Source organism: Rhinopithecus bieti, unplaced genomic scaffold (genome assembly GCF_001698545.2).
Source record: "Rhinopithecus bieti isolate Rb0 unplaced genomic scaffold, ASM169854v2 scaffold_3067, whole genome shotgun sequence".
Classification (NCBI taxonomy): domain Eukaryota; kingdom Metazoa; phylum Chordata; class Mammalia; order Primates; family Cercopithecidae; genus Rhinopithecus; species Rhinopithecus bieti.
In genome coordinates, this window is record NW_016804208.1 from 1,001,142 (window position 1) to 1,012,697 (window position 11,556).

Here is an 11,556-nt window from a genome sequence, read left to right on the forward strand (position 1 = left end):
CCATCGCTACAAAAAACACAAAACTTAGCTGGTTGTGGTGACATGTGCCTGTAGTCCCAGCTACTCAGGAGGCTATGGTGGGAGATGGGCTTTGGGATGTTGAGACTGCAGTGAGCCAAGATTGCACTACCACTGCATTCCAGCCTGGGTGACAGAGTAAGACCCTGTCTCAAAACAAAACAAACAAACAAAAAGAATGACGATGCTGGAACGTTGGCATAATAAGAAATTCAAATTAAAATATTTGAAAACAAAATTTTAGCACAATATCCATGTCTACCTCAGTTCTTTGTCTTATTTGTAAAAATCACCTAAACAACCTGGTGTTTCCAGTACCCTACCAAATTATCCAGTATATTTCAATATCCCCATTTCTTAACTGCCTTATAATTATTGCTTGATTTATTAAATAGAAGACTGATTGAATTGAGAATGGTTGATTTTTCTATGCCAAAAAAGTCGACGTCTATTAAAGCATATTCTATGCAAGACAATGTAAACTGGATTTCAAGAAGGTGCAGAAGTGGGGGTATATGGACATATTGTGAACTTTTATTTGTGAAACTGCTGAGATTGTTTCATAATCCAGCAAAGTAATCAGTTCCAAATTAGTGTTCAGATTAGATAATGATAACTTAAACATGTCTCACCCTATTTGTAAACATAAGCACTCTTTTCCATTCCAGAGTTTTCAGAAAAACACACATATTAAGAAGTGTAGGGTTAAACCTAATTTTAATTATACTTCCTTTTTTTTATTTTTTGAGACGGATTCTAGCTCTGTCGCCCAGGCTGGAGTGCAGTGGCGCAATCTCGGCTCACTGCAAGCTCCGCCTCCCGGGTTCACGCCGTTCTCCTGCCTCAGCCTCCCGAGTAGCTGGAACTACGGGCTCCTGCCACCACGCCCGGCTAATTTTTGTGTATTTTTAGTAGAGACTGGGTTTCACCGTGTTAGCCAGGATGGTCTCGATCTCCTGACCTCGAGATCCGCCGGCCTTGGCCTCCCAAAGTGCTGGGATTACAGGCGTGAGCCACGGTGTCAGGCGCTTAATTGTACTTTCTATCCTATTGATATCATAGGCAGGGTAAATGAAGGGAAAGGAAGTAATAGTCGCCTTTGCTTTCTTCTTTTGGAAGAAACAACATATGCAAACTAGAAGGTAATCACCTTTAATGAACGCAAATATTAATATTTTAATGTGTGCAACAAAGCCCAGAACAAGCAAGAATCATATTCAAATTAGGGGGGAAAACCCAAAAGATTAAAAAAATGTAAATAACATTCTTGGGTAGTAGGAAATAAGACCACAAATTTTTTTATAAACTTAGCAGTTTTACATTTTAGATGTTACTCTACAATCATCACAGAATTATAGCTAGCTCTTACCTAATTAACTAACTGATTAGACAGAATACAGTAGAGATGTGTAAACAATTCTTAAATGTTCTTGACTTTTTTTCTGATACATTTGTGTCCTTCACAAATACAACATATACATATATCTTCAGTTTTCCTGAGAAGTTCCAGTTATATCTACTCTTATCTCTAAAATTAACTTATTAAACTTGTAAGCACATTTAATTTTATGTCCTTATAAAAATTTAGCATAGAAGATGATTATTTAAGCAGAAAAATACCCAAATATGTTTTGAGGTTTGGAATAAAAGGTATACCACCAAATCCAGAGAGTACTGGAATCTCAGCTGTGAAGACACAAACCCATTGGTCTGGTAGAGATCACATTAATATTCACAGTGATCTCTTGCCTGGGTAGCCTGAAATCAAACTAGGTTCTAGCTTATGTCATCGCTGGGAATACTGATCAAATCATGAGCGTGTTACCTGGGCCAGTGCCATCCGTGTGGGCCACCCCAGCTTTGGTGCATCTCCCCTTCTTGCTCTCTGTTGAGGCGGCACCATTCCCACAGGCTGCCCCTCCGGTGAGAAACCTCAGTGCATATTCTCTGTTGGGTTTAAAGGAAGGTTGTGAGGAGAAATAAGTCAAATCAATAGCACCTGTTAGAAATAACCAAGCCGCCAATGTCAAGATTTTCCTGTTAACAGTGACAAAGGTCCATCACAGAGGATGGTAGAGGGCAGGAAACATTTCAAATAAGAGGGAAACAGTTTTGTTGGCAGCAATGTAAGAGTAGAGTTACCATTTGTTGAATTATTACTGAGTCATGCCCTGGGCTGTCTTTTACTTGTATTATCTTATTCAATCCACATAAGACTGATAGAAGTATACTGATAATACTCTTATTTCACAGATGAGAAAACTGAGGCACAGAGAGATGAAGTGATTTGTCCCAACAAATAGTGGGAAATAATAAATTTAAATAGCATCTGACTAGAAGACCTAAACTTCTTAACATATGTCTTAAAATTTGGTCCAACGAAGTATGTGTGTGTTTTTTTTAAATATTATAGAACTTGAAGATTTCAGAATTCTCTTAACCCCAAATTTTAACTACAAACCAAAGCAACCATTGATCTCTGTTTTCTAGGATTTGTGTGATGTGTAATAATAGTTTGGTCACCAATTTCAATTTCAAAATTATACACCTCAATACATTTTGGTGAAGGTGGACATTCAAAACTCAATATATTGTCAGTTATTCTACTACCATATTTTAAAACTGAATTCATCATTGGGCTTTTAGTGAAACAACTAGAGTAATAGCTATAATTTATTAAGGACTTATTACTGTGGGTTAGAACCTGTGCTTAGTATTTTACAGCCATTATTTTCAATTAAATTCTCAAAAATAAGCATAATCATTTCCATTTTACAGATGAAAAAGAGAGATTCAGAGATTAAGCAGTTTACTCCAAATTCATGCATTATTAATATGATGGACCCAAGATTCAAACCCAGGTGTACCTGAATATGAAAGACATGAACTGCAGTGTGGGATGCTATGTTGTGACTCTGGTTAAGACCTGGTTCAGGTAGGTGACCAGGTCTCTCACTGATGATGTTCTCATACATGTCAGGATTATGAGAATGCCTGATTGCTTTGTGCCTTTGTGAAAACTAAAGCATCCAGAAGTCACAGGACAGAATTATAGCATGTGTAGTGCTCTGCATTCTTGAAGCCTAACATTCTTCAGAGGCAAGAAGAGCACAGAGCCAATACTAACTCTGCCTTGCCCCATGGCTTTGCAGGTACCCAAGATTTGGAAGTAGCTTCATGTGTTCACCAAGAGATGGTGGTGGTTAACTGTTGGCCCAGAAGCCTAATTATGATGAAAGTGGGCTTCCAGGCCTCAACAAGTTTTCTTTCATAGTAGGTGCCCTGAGGAGAAAGGAGGGGTTTTGGGTATGGACTTATTGTTTGAGCCTGCCGTGCAGGTGCAGGTGCCTTCTGCGAAACAATTAACTCCATTGATGGCAATGCCTGGCCTTACACATGCCAAAGCCAACACATATTGCTCTGGGCAGGTATGGAAGTCAACAGTGAGGCATAACCAGGTGGGGGTTCAGGATCTCAAATGGCCTCCTCCTCCTCCTCCTCAGAGCTGAGAGAATTAATCATGGCCACGCTGGAGAGCAGACTACCTATAACATACTGAAAAACTGATCTGTGAGTTTGGACAGACAAGTGTCAAAGCTCTGGCACTGGGGCAGATGCATCTATTTTCAGAAGTTTCTCCACAAATGGAGAACTGTTTGTCTTAAAGGTGGAAAATTACATGTATTTTACTATTTTAAAGAAGGTATATCTTAATTGCCTTTCCTGCAAAGGAGGAAAAGGAATCCTATGAACTTCTTTGGATCTTTCTCTTTCTTTCTTTCTTTCTTTCTTTCTTTCTTTCTTTCTTTCTTTCTTTCTTTCTTTCTTTCTTTCTTTCTTTCTTTCTTTCTTTTCTTTCTTCCTTCCTTCCTTCCTTCCTTCCTTTCTTTCTTTCTTTCTTTCTTTCTTTCTTTCTTTCTTTCTTTCTTTCTTTCTTTCTTCTTTCTTTCTTTCTTCCTTTCTTTCTTCTTTCTTTCTTTCTTCCTTTCTTTCTTCTTTCTTTCTTTCTTCTCTTTCTCTTTCCTTTTCTTTCTTTCTTTTCTTCTTTCTTTCTTTTCTTTCTTTCTTTCTGAGATGGAGTCTCACTCTGTCGCCCAGGCTGGAGTGCAGTGATGTGATCTCAGCTCACTGCAACCTCCACCTCTCAGTTCAAGTGATTGTCCTGCCTCAGTTTCCCAAGTAGCTGGGACTACAGGCACGCACCACCACGCCCAGCTAGTTTTTGTATTTGTAGTAGAGATGGGGTTTCACCATTTTGGCCAGGATGGTCTCCGTCTCTCGACCTCATCTTTCTTCTTTCTTTCTTTCTTTCTTTCTTTCTTCTTTCTTTCTTTCTTCCTTTCTTTCTTCTTTCTTTCTTTCTTCCTTTCTTTCTTCTTTCTTTCTTTCTTCTCTTTCTCTTTCCTTTTCTTTCTTTCTTTTCTTCTTTCTTTCTTTTCTTTCTTTCTTTCTGAGATGGAGTCTCACTCTGTCGCCCAGGCTGGAGTGCAGTGATGTGATCTCAGCTCACTGCAACCTCCACCTCTCAGTTCAAGTGATTGTCCTGCCTCAGTTTCCCAAGTAGCTGGGACTACAGGCACGCACCACCACGCCCAGCTAGTTTTTGTATTTGTAGTAGAGATGGGGTTTCACCATTTTGGCCAGGATGGTCTCCGTCTCTCGACCTCATGATCTGCCCTCTTCAACCTCCGAAAGTGCTGGGATTACAGGCGTGAGCCACCACACCCAGCCTATTTATTTCTTTTTTGTTTTCTGAGGAAATATAGATAAGAGAGTAAAACATATCTTAAAAAAAAAAAAAAACATTTCTGTGATTTTTCAACGAGGAATTGTTAAGTGCCTTATTTCACATGGCTAAGCTTCATCTTCAGACTTGACACTTCTGCAAATCAAATGCTTATAAGCAGAGGCCACAGACATGGAAATACATCCAGCCAACTAGAAAGGGGCAGAGTATAGGAGTGTAGTCCAGTCTTGCTTTGAAACACTCTTGAGAGAAAGATCATTTATGAAACACTTATGAATCTCATATAATCTGGCACTACACAGTATCTTGGACATCAGTTTTTCAGGCTTCTTGAATTCCAACGTAGGGAAGATAGTTCACTTTAAAGCAGGAGCCAAGATGGACCATTCTCATTTTCTCATTTTCTCATATAATCTTATTAACAACAACTATGCCAGCACCAGGATTTGTACTGGGGACACAAGAGTAAGCAAAATTGGCCCAAGCTTTCTTTTTCCTTGGTTCAGGGCAAGGCTTCTAATGAGTGTTTCCTGGTTAAGTAGAATCTGAGAGCAACTCTAGTTCAATAGAAATAAATGAGGCAAATGGTGACAAATGCTCCAAAGAGAACCAAAATTTGTGGGTGAATTACTAAAATTCTCGAGACCTCTGTATCTTCATCTATGAAAAGGAAACAATAAGACCTACCTTAAAGTTTGTTGTGGGGAATTAAATGAGATCATTTATTATCCCTGGTATGGTCGGGCGCGGTGGCTCACGCCTGTAATCCCAGCACTTTGGGAGGCCGAGGTGGGCGGATCACCTGAGGTTGGGAGTTTGAGACCAGCCTGACCAACATGGAGAAACCCCATCTCTACTAAAAATAAAAAATTAGCTGGGCGTGGTGACACATGCCTGTAATCCCAGCTACTTGAGAGGCTGAGGCAGGAGAATCACTTGAACCTGGGAGGCAGAGGTTGCGGTGAGCCGAGATTGTGCCATTGCACTCCAGCCTGGGCAGTTAGAGCAAAACTTGTTCTCAAAAAAAAAAAAAGAAAAGAAAATAAACAAAAGGAGTATGCCTGGTACATAATAGACCAGAAAGGATGCTAGACATTGTCGTGATCAGTTTTGGATCTGTCTCCCCTTGACCTTTTTATAGATGAATTTATGGACAGCCCCATAGATTGAAGCCAAACTTAGTGCCCCTAAGGTTCTAATTTCAAAGGGGATAAAAACAGAGTTCGACTTCTTAAAATTCTCAGTCTCCTGTCTGATTAGCACTGTATTTCAGCCTTCCTTCCTCCAGTGCACCTTCATCAGGCATCACCTCCACATCACACTTTATTAGTTTTCTCTTTCTTTGCACAGCAGGGATAGAGGACAGGGAGGGTTTCCCCTTTTCTGATTCCCAAGATCACCGTTGCTCTCAGTCCCTGCTGAGGGAGCAGGCTTGTCATTCGGGGAGATTTGAAAATCAACCCTAGGACTTGGCTTGCCAGTATGGATGTGTGGGCAGCAGCCAAGCTGAGAAACAATCTGGACATCACATTGGCCAAGAAAAGGGGACGTCCCTCTGGGAAATATGCCTGGCTCTGTTTGTATTGGCTTTCAGAGAACTCTTCTGACCTGACATGGTGCTAACTTGGTATTGTGGGAAAGTCTGTCTGACCATTGGCTTCCTGCAGTTGCCTTTTGCTTATGCCAAGGGAAGGACCTAAGAAGCAGTGTGCAGATATGGTCTCCAGGGAGAGACAAGATCCCTCCTTCTGTCAGCATGAGCACCCACCTCCCCTTGTTTGGATGAGAGAAGAGGAGACCAGGGAAGAATTTAACCCAATCTCGGGAATGTTGCATGCTCAAACTAAAAGTTAAGTTTTTCACTTCTTGGCTTAACCTAAAATGTAGGCACTAGCCCTCCAGTTGGCTGCCATGGGACAAAGGTTGTTTTTCTGGCTAGGGCCAAAAGAGTGGAATCTCAGCACAGAGTAAAATTTAACCTTGGTTTTTTTGTTCGTTTGTTTTTTCCCTCTTATTACACCTTTGACCCCAAACCATGCTCCTCCTTCCCTCTCTACCTCTTTTTCTCACCAACTTCCTGATCAGTCTTCTCAAGTTGCAGCTATGAAACTAGAAATCCATTCCCTGCCTTTGACTTATTGGCATTCCCATGATTATTGGTTAATCGCACAAGAATTAAATGAGTTTTGCTTGGCAGGAGCAGAGAGGAGGAGCAGGTTTTAGGGGGGGAAAAGCAAAGTTTATACGTGTTAAATTACCTAGGCCTTATCTGACCCCTTTGAACACTCAGTCCCCTCTTTGCTGTCCTCTCCCCTTCCCTCCCCAGTGCTTGGTAAAATGCAAATTCTGGTTCTCCAGAGTATCCCAGCTGATCTCTCCCTCTGCCTGGTTCCTTCTCACTAACAGAAGGGGAGTTAGAGAACTCGTACACCTTGAAGTATGAATGACACTAGTCACTAATCTCTTGGCCCCATGCTTTCCACTTTCCCCAAGGTGTTTTCTTGGGCTGACTTCATTTAATCTCAGGATCAGGTAATGACACTCTGTAGTAGGTAAGAGTTAAGGACTGGCGATATGACATAGAAAGACATGAGTTACAGAGCCAGATAGATTTGGGCTCATTCTAGCCTTGTGTATTTTGGACAAGTTAACTAAACACTCTGAGCTCTGATATCCCCATTGAGTAGAGATAATATACCTTTGCAAAAAATATAATATATGGAAAGCATCTAGCTTGGTGCCACATAGCAGACACTTAGATACTTAATTATCAATGTGATCATTATTATTGGGCTGCTCTGTGACCTCCTGAGCGCAGTGTTAGGTGAGGGATGATTGTTAAGGAAGGCTACAATACTGGGAGGTATTATTACCACAGCTGCCTTGACCTCCCCATTCTTTTTGTGTCCTGAGGCTCCCTCTGAGGAAATCTGGCAGACCAAGAAGTTTATGAGGGAGAAGCAAGCAGAGGGAATGTGCTGCTTGGCTTGGAGCCACCACCAAGTGGTGACTGGCTTGGTCACCCAGGGACATACAGGTTTCATTCACCCAAGGAGACCAGAGGGACAGTAGCCTGAGGCTCTTGGATAATGAGCAAAATTAGCTGCTCTCTGTTGATGTTGGGGACTTACTTTCTGAGGGGTTCCCAGCTTCTCTGGTGACCCCCACTTCCACAGGCCACCATTTTCTTTCTATGCCAGTGATTCTCAATACTGGCTTCATGTTCGAATCTCATAAAGGAGTGGGCCTGGCTAGTGGTAACAGCTCCCCAGGTGAATCAAATGTGCAGAGTTGAGAATCACTGTTTGAGACCCAGCCTGAGCTTTTTGGAGCTTCACCTGCAGAGGCAAGCTTGGGTTTTTGGTTGTGCTGTTCTCCCCCAGATGGATCCCAAATGATTACTGAAGCCTAATGTAATTATTTATGTTGCTTAACTTGTGGCATCCTTTAGAACCATGTATTGATTTATTTTTAAAGGCAGACACTCCTTATTCCAACAAGCACAGCCTAATATGGCATGGCCATATTGCTCAGGTAGTATATGTCTTGCTTCCAATTTAAGAAAGAGGAGGAAGAAAATCATTAAGTTCTTTTCTGGAGCAACAGCAGAGAGTAATCTAGAGTATTAAATATATCTTGATGAGGAGAAGTTGAGGAAACCTTCCTAGATGACTCTTCTATTTCTCTGAACTGGTCAGTTAACCCGGACACAAAGCCTCACACATAATGATGGACACCTTGTCTCCTATGAGGCCTCCATTGTTTAAGCTGCTCTTTGTGAAAAAGCAGATGCTCTCCAGTCCACACACCTGTGACCAGAACCTGAACACTAATGGTTGACCAAGTTCCTACCCTCATTGCAAAGATGTAGCTGTGACATCCCCAATTTTTGGGAAACTATATTTTACTCTAAAGAGCTAATGTGAAAGTTACTGTAAGCACAGTAAGTATAAAGAAAAACTGAGCTTGATAATACTATTGATATTTTATCTGAAAAGCTTATCTAGAAGGATTGGGTCATCGTTAGTGTAAAATACTGAATTTCTACCACATGGAAGACTGATGTAACTTAGACTCAAGGAAACACAAGTTGAATAAGGGTTAGAAGTTAAAGGAAGACACATTTCCACTGAGTATTCAGGAGATCCACTTGCTTGCTGAAGGTGGAATGAATGAGATCACACCATAGCATCTGTTCAGCAATCAGTAGCTCAAAGGTCAGAATGGTGAGTGCCGAAAGGGGAGCACCTGGATTACTTGTTATACCCAAGACATTCACCTGGTCAATCAAAAGTTAATTAGCTTGATTGAGTGTTCCACGTGTATACTTATTTCAAAACATCATATTGGCCAGGCACGGCTTACACCTGTGCTGGGGTTACAGCTTACACCTGTAACACCAGCATTTTGGGAGGCTAAGAAGGGCAGATCACTTGAGCCCAGGGATTCGAGACCAGCCTGGCCAACCTAGCAAAACTCTCTCTCTACTAAAAATACAAAAATTAGCCAGGCATGGTGGCACATGCCTATAATTCCAGCTACTTGGGAGGCTGAGGCATGAGAATCGCTTGAACCCAGGAGGCGGAGGTTGCAGTGAGTTGAGATCATGCCATTGCACTCCAGCCTGGACAACAGAGCAAGACTCTGTTTAAAAAAAAAATCATATTGTACACAATAAATATATATAATTTGTATATATTATAAAATTTATTCAAGCATTCTATCTATCTTCATTGTCCAATATATATCAGAAACTTGAAAGGGTCTAGAGATTCATATATGAATAAATTATGGTACTTAGCTCATAGACACACTTAAGCGAAATAAATAAACAACAATACAGTATCAAATGGAGATCTAAAAAAGTGAAAAGGGCAATACATTCTCTTAGGGCAATTCAGTTTGGGCAATGCAGAGGTAAAGTAGGGCATCAGGCCTGAAGGAAGCTTCTAGAAGGAGTTGACATTTGAGCTAGGCCTTTAAGAACAGGTAATATTTAGCCATGTGGGGAACAAGGGAGGGCATTTTAGTTGGTGGTAAAAAGTGACGCACAGCATTGGAGTGTGGAAGTGTCCTTATGTTCTGAGAAGAACGTGTTGTGTGTTGATTTCTCTAGTAAACACATGAGGTACATGAAGGCAGTGGGGGGGGGGGCGGGGAAGATATCCTGCAATCTTTAAACTCCAACCAAGGTATATAAATGCATCTTATTGGGTTTTTTTCTACATAATTATTTTTATTTTTAATGTCCAGAATGTGTAATATAAGGGCCAGAGCTTCCTCCTGGACTCAATTTTATAAATCCTCAATTGGTTGGTGAGGCAATAGGGATACTTTTTCTTGTCTCATTTGGTGTCTGGAAAAGCTTCGTTCAGGTCCTCAGTGGTCATCTGATCAAATGGAATTAAGTTCCTTATCTTCTCCAGCTGTTTCTCATGTTCTCCAATCCTGGACTTTGAGAGAGACACCCACTCAGCACAAATTTTCACAACTTCATTTTCTTCAGCATACACCTGGGCAGTATATTTATCCTCTGGTACAGGAAACTTCAGGGCATTAAACTTCTTCTCAAAGTCATCCACCAAGCCTGCCTTGGCCACATTGGTCTTGTAGTAAGTCCAGTCGATAGCTGGTGGATTCTTAGGTAAAATAGCCAATCTGGAGGTAAGAGTCTCATTCCAGGATGTCAGGGAATTAGCAATGGCCTTTTGGTTTCAGGGTATGATCTCCCAAGAAGTTACCCAGTCAGTGGTTTTTAGAGCAAGTTTTTGCCCAGCCATCTTGGGATCCTTTACCTACCCCGGTGGCCCACAGTCCACAGCAGCACCTAGCGGCTCTTACTGGATTTTTTAGTGCAGTTGTGGCTATGTATTAACATTTAGACTTTATGCTTCAGGAATGGGGAACAATCACGGGTTCTGGAGAGTAGAGGAAGCCATAATCTAGAAAAACGATGGAATTGCTTGGTACAGGGCACCACCAAAGCTTAACTGTCTCTGTGATAGTGATTTCTCCCTCACCCTCTGCACTTTTCCCCATAGTGAGTTTCCCCAGGCCCATTGTTTTCCAACTTAAGAGTCTTTAGATTCCTTGTAGATTCATGAAGATGGAAATGAGGGATTCATGAACTATTTTCAACACTGCAATAAGTTCAAATAAATTATGCACTATCACCATCACAGAGACAGTTAAGCTTTGGTGGTACCCTATAACAAGCAATTCCATTATTTTTCTAGATTATGGCTTCCTCTACTTTCCCTGTGCTTGTTCCCCATTCCTGAGGCACAAAGTTCAAATTTTAATATATGGCCACAACTGCCTTAAAAAAAAACCCAATAAGATGCATTTATTTACTTTGGTTGGAGTTTAAAGCTTTGCAGGCTGTCTTCCAACCCACTGTTCACATGTACCTCATGCATCCACTGGAGAAGTCAACATACAACACACGTTCTTCTCAGAACACAAGGACACTTCCACACTCCAATGCTGTGCATCATTCTTTACCACCACTTAAAAGGTTAGCACTAACCTTTTCATCAAAGCAAAAGAACTCTTGCTTTAGTTACAACTCTTCAGTAAGGGCCCCTAGCCATCAACTTTGGGAAAGTCTTCCTCTTAAAGAACTTACATGGTATAGGATTTATAGGTATGCGCTTTAGAGGCAGACAGCCTTGAGTTTGAATATTAGCTGCCACTTATGAGCTATATGACATTGGAAAACTTATTTAATCTCTGTAAGCCTCACTTTCCATGGTTAACTCATAGGATATATTGTGTGTCTGTTGTATCTG

At 41.1% G+C, this 11,556-nt stretch overlaps 1 pseudogene; it reads right to left on the reverse strand.

Annotated features, from left to right (window-relative positions):
• Window positions 1–10,060: 10,060 nt before the first annotated feature.
• On the reverse strand, window positions 10,061–10,545 carry LOC108526425 (ATP synthase subunit d, mitochondrial pseudogene; annotated as a pseudogene).
• Window positions 10,546–11,556: the final 1,011 nt, after the last annotated feature.